The sequence below is a fragment of the Triticum urartu genome, chromosome 2A (assembly GCF_056163025.1).
Source record: "Triticum urartu cultivar PI428250 chromosome 2A, HENAU_Tu73, whole genome shotgun sequence".
Classification (NCBI taxonomy): Eukaryota; Viridiplantae; Streptophyta; class Magnoliopsida; order Poales; family Poaceae; genus Triticum; species Triticum urartu.
The window spans coordinates 508,216,697-508,224,821 of record NC_141874.1 but is presented as its reverse complement, the minus strand read 5'-3'; the positions used below and the strand labels follow the sequence as shown (position 1 = coordinate 508,224,821).

General features: G+C 43.6%; 1 pseudogene; it reads left to right on the top strand.

The window, feature by feature from the left end:
• Nucleotides 1-877: 877 nt before the first annotated feature.
• LOC147985665 (uncharacterized) lies at nucleotides 878-2,515 on the top strand (annotated as a pseudogene).
• The last annotated feature ends 5,610 nt before the right edge of the window (nucleotides 2,516-8,125 follow it).

Below are 8,125 nucleotides of genomic sequence, written 5' to 3'. Positions count from 1 at the left end.
CCCTCGCTATGAGGAGACGCAACGCGAACCACTCCCCCTGAAGTGGGGATTTTAAAAATGTTTATGCTTTTAAAAAAATGTTCGCATATTCAAAGAAGGTTCACGTATTTAAAAACTATTCATCAATTTGAACAAAAATGGGGAATTCAAACATTTATCATGAAAGTTCTAAGAAATGCGAAAAAATGAAAAAATGTTTACGAATTTCAAACATCCGTCGCAAGTTTGCGGATTCAAAAAATGTTAATGCATTTTAAAAATGCTCGAAAAAAGTTCCCAAATTTCAGAAAATGTTCACAGGTTCAAAAATTATTCATGAGTTTAAAAGAATGTTCAGAATTTCAAAAATGACCGTAAATTTGTAATTTTTTATGAATTCCAAAATAATTCCAAGATTAAAAAAACATTCATGAATATTGAATAAATGTACATGAAATTGAAAAAATATTCATGATCTGGAAAATAAGGTTTATCAATTTGAAGAAGTGTTCATGTTTTCAAAAAAATCTTGACAAATTTCATAGATGTTCGCGAAAAAGAAAAGGATAAAAAACAAACATAAATAAAAAATAAAAATAACAGAAAAGAAACTGATAAATGAAAAATGAAAAAGAGAAGTGAATGAAAAAAAAAGAAAAAACCGGAACAAAGAAAAAACAAGAAAACTGGTAAGGTACAACTAAAATGGGCGGGTCCAAATAGGTTCCTGGTGTATTTTTGGGACATGTTTGCCCGGTGTTGCCTATGCCCGGACTACAAACTGTTGATGCGCTCATCGATTTTCATATTCTAAACATAGGGATGAGGGTCAAAGTGTGTGAGGAGGAAGAAAAAAAAGGTTCCTCGAGGAGAGAGAGAGAGAGAGGAGCGCCCGTGACCCAAGCGCCCTGCCCGCCGTGCGTCACTCCGGCGCCGGCGTCCATCCTCTCCCGCCGTTGGCCGCTCCGGTGATGTCGTCCACCCCTTCCCCCTCCCTTCCCTCCCCTCCCGCTCCCCCCCGCGCTGGTCCCATGGCCTCGAGTTCGAACTCGGTGGCTGGCCCCACCCGCCATGCTGGTGACCGGCTTGTGGTCTTTGGGCTAGGGATCTCTTCCTGCTCGGAGTCGTCCGGCGCGGCGGGTGGCCTGGAGGTCTCGTCGGGTGCGCGTCGACCGGAGGGCGACCTCGTTGCTGCGGTGCCCCCCGCGGGCGAGGTGCAGGTCGAGGGCTGCCACCGCCTTGGCCAGGCTTGGGCTCCGGCTCCCCCCTCCAAGAAGACGCTCTAGAGGCGGCGCCTGGATCTTGAGCCGCGGGATCCGAGAACGCGTCTTCCCCCCGACTCCCCCCCCCCGCGGCGTGAGGTCTCGCCGGACATGGATGGACTCTGCTTCAGGTGCCTCAGGGAGGGTCACTTCCAGCGCGACTGCACCAATGACATCGTCTGCATCAGATGTGGCTTGGAAGGCCATGGATCCAGGGGTTGCAAGAGGCCGCGCAGCCCGTCCTCGGAGGTGGAGCTCCGATGGCTTGCCATCGCCATGGTGGCCCGGGGGCTGGCGGGTGGCCAGCGTCGCGAGGGCAGCGCCCTGCCGCCGCCCCTCCTGCGGCGTCCGCCGCGCCTGATAACCCGTGGCCTCGCCTTGCCGCCCCTTTGCCACAGGCTCCGAGGCTGGCACCGTCGCTTGACAGGGCTATGGATCCGGCGGACCCGTGCGTGGTGCGGCGGAGTCTGGCCATGGAGGATCTGGAGAGACGCCTTCAATAGGCTATGGTGGTGTACACGTCTGGCGCTCGCCGGGACCTTCCGCCGGAGTTCATCCTCGAGGCGCTCTCTGTCAAGGTGGGGATTGCATGGGAGTCCGTCTCCATCCACCATTACAGGCCGGAGGACTACCTCATCGTCTTCGCGTGCCGAGATCGCAGGAACAGAGTGAGCAAGATGCCAGCGTTCGAGCACCGTGGAGTTCGGCTCTTCTTCAGGCCCTGGAACCGCCAATCCCAAGCTGTGCATGCTGCGTTTCAGTTCAAGGTCAAGCTGGTGCTCGAGGGAATCCCCCCATGCATGGGAGCGGAACATCATGGAGAGTCTGCTGGGTTCATCATGTTTGGTGGACGCGCTGGAGCCGGAGACCAGTTCAAGGGTAGACCTTTCGGCATTCAAGCTCTCGGCTTGGACTGCGCAGCCAGCGGACATCCCGTCTCTTCGTTGGTTGGCGATTTCGGAGCCGGGTTCACAGTTGCCATTGATGGAGCCATCGCTCTTGCAATATAAGGTGATCATACACATTGATGAGGTCCGGGATTACAAAGGTGTGGACGAGCATTGTTCTTGAGGGTGTCCTCAGACAGCGGGCAGAGTGGCTTGCCTGAGCGCGACAATGACATGGACAGAGGTGGTGGCAGCATCGCTTTCTCCAGACCGGGTTGGCAATTTGGTGTTTGTGATGCGCGCGGTGCGTCGGCTGGGCATCGCCGGGGCACCCTTGCGCTAGTGCGGAGTCCAGGAACGCTGGTGAGTGATGACCCACAAGTGTAGGGGATCTATCGTAGTCCTTTCGATAAGTAAGAGTGTCGAACCCAACGAGGAGCAGAAGGAAATGCTAAACGGTTTTCAGCAAGGTATTCTCTGCAAGCACTGAAATTATCAGTAACAGATAGTTTTGTGATAAGATGAATTGTAACGAGCAACAACTAATAAAAGTAAATAAGGTGCAGCAAGATGGCCCAATCCTTTTTGTAGCAAAGGACAAGCCTGGACAAACTCTTATATGAAGGAAAGAGCTCCCGAGGACACATGGAAATTATCGTCAAGCTAGTTTTCATCACGTTCATATGATTCGCGTTCGGTACTTTGATAATCTGATATGTGGGTGGACCGGTGCTTGGGTACTGTCCTTACTTGGACAAGCATCCCACTTATGATTAACCCCTATTGCAAGCATCCGCAACTACAACCGAAGTATTAAGGTAAACCTAACCATAGCATGAAACATATGGATCCAAATCAGCCCCTTACGAAGCAACGCATAAACTAGGGTTTAAGCTTCTGTCACTCTAGCAACCCATCATCTACTTATTACTTCCCAATGCCTCCCTCTAGGCCCAAAAAATGGTGAAGTGTCATGTAGTCGACATTCACATGACACCACTAGAGGGATGACAACATAAATCTCATCAAAATATCGAACAAATACCAAATTCACGTGACTACTAATAGCAAGACTTCTCCCATGTCCTCAGGAAAAAACGTAACTACTCACAAAGCATATTCATGTTCATAATCAGAGGGGTATTAATATGCATAATGGATCTGAACATATGATCTTCCACCAAGTAAACCAACTAGCATCAACTACAAGGAGTAATCAACACTACTAGCAACCCACATGTACCAATATGAGGTTTGGATACAAAGATTGGATACAAGAGATGAACTAGGGTTTGAGATGAGATGGTGCTGGTGAAGATGTTGATGGAGATTGACCCCCTCCCGATGATAGGATCGTTGGTGTTGACGATGGTGATGATTTCCCCCTCCTGGAGGGAAGTTTCCCCGGCAGAACAGCTCTGCTGGAGCCCTAGATTGGTTCCGCCAAGGTTCCGCCTCGTGGCGGCGGAGTTTCTTCCTAAAAGCTTGCTTATTATTTTTTCTCGGACGAAAGACCTCATATAGCAGAAGATGGGCATTGGAGGGCCACCAGGGAGCCCACGAGGCAGGGGGGCGCGCCCAGGGGGTAGGGCGCGCCCCCACCCTCGTGGCCAGGGTGTGGGCCCCTCAGGTACTTCTTTCGCCCAATATTTTTTATATATTCTGGAAATAACTTCCGTGAAGTTTTAGGACTTTTGGAGCTGTGCAGAATAGGTCTCTAATATTTGCTCCTTTTCCATCCCAGAATCTCAGCTGCCGGCATTCCCCCTCTTCATGTAAACCTTGTAAAATAAGAGAGAATAGGCATAAGTATTGTAACATAATGTGTAATAACAGCCCATAATGCAATAAATATCGATATAAAAGCATGATGCAAAATGGACGTATCAACTCCCCCAAGCTTAGACCTCGCTTGTCCTCAAGCAAAAGCCAAAATCGAAAAATATGTCCACATGTTTAGAGATAGAGGTGTCGATAAAAATAAAATACGGATATGAGGGCATCATGATCATTCTTAGAACAGCAACATATATATATTGTCATATGATCTCTTATGTTAAAGTAACGATTCAATCGCAATTTCAAGTATGAATCATAAACTTCATTGAAAACTAACAAACTCTAATCTCAGTCATTGAGGAAATTGCAATTTATCATAAAATAGGAAAGAGTCAATATAAGAGCTTTTCAGCAAGTCCACATACTCAACTATCATTTAGTCTTTCATAATTGCTAACACTCACGCAATATTTATGGGTATGGAGTTTTAATTGGACACAAAGAAAGATAGATGCTTATAGTTCTGCCTCCCAACGTTTTACCTCAAGGGTAATGTCAACAATAATAGCTCATGCAGACTCACATCCAACTAGCTATATGTATTTGGATCTTTCCAACACATTGTGCTTGCCAAAGGATAAAATGTAAAAAGGAAAGGTGAATATCACCATGACTCTTATATAAGGTACAAGATAAAAGTAAAAGATAGGCCATTCGCAGAGGGAAGCAGAGGTTGTCATGCGCTTTTATGGTTGGATGCACAAAATCTTAATGCAAAAGAACGTCACTTTATATTGCCACTTGTGATATGGACCTTTATTATGCAGTCTGTCGCTTTTATTTCTTCCATATCACAAGATCGTATAAAGCTTATTTTCTCCACATTAATAAGTCATACATATTTAGAGAGCAATTTTTTATTGCATGTACTGATGACAACTTACTTGAAGGATCTTACTCAATCCATAGGTTTGTATGGTGGACTCTCATGGCAAAACTGGGTTTAAGGATATTTGGAAGCACAAGTATTATTTCTACTTGGTGCAAAGAACTTGGCTAGCATGAGAGGGAAAGGCAAGCTCAACATGTTGGATGATCCATGACATTATAATTTATCTCAGATGAAAGAAAACATAACCCATTACGTTGTCTTCCTTGTCCAACGTCAACTCTTTAGCATGTCATATTTTAATGAGTGCTCACAATCATAAAAGATGTCCAAGATAGTGTATTTATATGTGAAGACCTCTCTTTCTTTATTACTTCCTATTAATTGCAACAACGACCAAAACTATGTTTGTCAACTCTCAACAACTTTTATTCATCATACTCTTTATATGTGAGCTCATTACTCTCCATAAGATCCATATGATCTCTTTATTTCTTTTTATTTCTTCTCTTTTATTTTATTCCCTCAAGATCATAGCAAGGTAATCAAGCCCTTGATTCAACACTAATCTTTATTATATATAGCTCACGGACTTGATTACATAGAAGGATCATAAAGCAAGACTCACAACTAGATCATACTAAAACTTTATTCTACTAGATCAAGATATTATCAAAAGGATCAAACTAAGAGAAACGGTAAAGGTTAAAGTGATGGTGATACGATACTGGGGCACTCCCCCAAGCTTGGCAGTTGCCAAGGGGAGTGCCCATATCCGATGCTCAGTTCTTCTTTGTTGGTGAAGAAGGTGTTGGTGATGATGGGTAGTCGCACATCGAGCGTAAGAGATCCTCCAATTTGCGGATAATGCCCTTGAGTGCGATGATATGCTCCTTCAACAAAATATTTTCACTTGTGAGATACTTGTTTTGAATATGAGATAACTCAATCATCTTGAAAGCCTCAATCTCCGTTGGGGTAAAGAGATTGTGGTGAGGTGGAAGGATGTCTTCTTCTGCTACTGCCGGAGCTTGATCCCCCATGGCCTTCTTGATCCCATCATCCTTGTTGATCTCTCCAGGTTCTTCTCTCTTCAGCTCTATCTTCATTAGCCAAGCATCGTTGCCCTCATTGTTGGAGGGGGGGGGGAGACGACATGATGCTTGGCCTTAACAACCCTGGCAGAAAACAGCTCGAAATAAGAACAAGAGATTTTTGTGTGATACAGTGGTCAAAACCTTCGGGAGATTATATAATGAATTTTTACCGACCAAAAGAAGTATCGTGCAAGAAAACAGAGTCCAGAGGGCACACGAGGCGCCCACGAGGCAGGGGGCGCACCCAGGGGGGTAGGGCGCGCCCTCCACCCTCCTGGAAGCCTTGTGTCCTTTCCGGTCTGCTTCTTATTTTCCTATTTTCTTAAATATTCCAAAACGGAGAAATATTGCCATTAGAACTGTTTTGGAGTCGGTTTACTTACCGTACCACATACCTATTCCTTTTCGGAATATGAAACATTCTGGAAAGTGTCCCTTATGTATTCCTCCGGGGTTACGGTTTCAATAATATTGGTTTCAACATTTATGGGATTACCTGAGATATAATGTTTGATTCTTTGACCAGTCACCACCTTCGGATTTGTGCCTTTGAAGTTGTTGATTTTTATGGCACCGGAATGATAAACCTCCTCGATAACGTAAGGACCTTCCCATTTAGAGAGGAGTTTGCCTGCAAAAAATCTTAAACGAGAGTTGTATAGCAACACATAATCACCTATATTAAACTCACATTTTTGTATCCTTTTATCATGCAATCTTTTAACTTTTTCTTTAAACAATTTGGCATTCTCGTAGGCCTGGGTTATCCATTCATCAAGTGAGCTAATGTCAAAAAGCCTCTTCTCACCGGCAAGTTTGAAGTCATAGTTGAGCTCTTTAATAGCCCAATATGCCTTATGCTCTACTTCAAGAGGTAAGTGACATGCTTTTCCATAAACCATTTTATACGGAGACATACCCATAGGATTTTTATATGCAGTTCTATAGGCCCATAATGCATCATCAAGTTTCTTGGACCAATTCTTTCTAGATCTATTAACAGTCTTTTGCAAAATTAATTTGAGCTCTCTGTTACTCAATTCTACTTGACCACTAGATTGCGGGTGATAAGGAGATGCAATTCTATGATTAACATCTTACTTAGCAAGCATTTTACGAAAGGCACCATGAATAAAATGTGAACCACCATCAGTCATTAAATATCTACGGACTCCAAACCTCGGAAAAATAACTTCTTTAAGCATCTTAATAGAGGTGTTATGATCAGCACTACTAGTTGGAATAGCTTCTACCCACTTAGTAACATAATCAACAACAACTAAAATATGTGTATACCCATTAGAGGAAGGAAAAGGCCCCATATAATCAAAGCCCCAAACATCAAATGGTTCAATAACAAGTGAATAATTCATAGGCATTTCTTGACGTCTACTAATATTACCAATTCTTTGACATTCATCACAAGATAAGACAAACTTACGGGCATCCTTGAAGAGAGTAGGCCAATAAAAACCGGATTGCAATACCTTGTGTGCAGTTTTGTCTCCAGCGTGGTGTCCTCCATAAGACTCGGAGTGACACTTGCATAGGATCTGTTCCTGTTCATGCTCAGGCACACAACGTCTAATAATACCATCTACTCCTTTATAAAGATGTGGGTCATCCCAGAAGTAATGTCTCAAATCATAGAAGAACTTTTTCTTTTGCTGGTATGTGAAACTAGGTGGTATAAATTTAGCAACAATGCAATTAGCATAATCAGCATACCATGGAGCAGTACGAGAAGCATTTATGACATTTAATTGTTCACTAGGAAAGTTATCATCAATAGGTAGTGGGTCGTGAAGAACATTCTCTAACCTAGACAAGTTGTCTGCAACGGGGTTCTCAGCTCCCTTTCTATCAATAATATGCAAATAAAATTCTTGTAATAGGAGAACCCATCTAATAAGTCTAGGTTTAACATCTTTCTTTTCCATAAGATATTTAATAGCAACATGATCAGTGTGAATAGTTACTTTAGAATCAACAATATAAGGTCTGAACTTATCACATGCAAATACAACTGCTAAGAATTCTTTTTTAGTAGTAGCATAATTTCTCTGGGCATTGTCTAGAGTTTTACTAGCATATTGAATAACATTTAATTTTTTATCAACTGTTTGTCCTAGAACAGCCCCTACAGCATAATCACTAGCATCACACATAATTTCAAAGGGTAAATTCCAATCAGGTGGCTGAACAATAGGTGCAGAAATCAAGGCTTTCTTA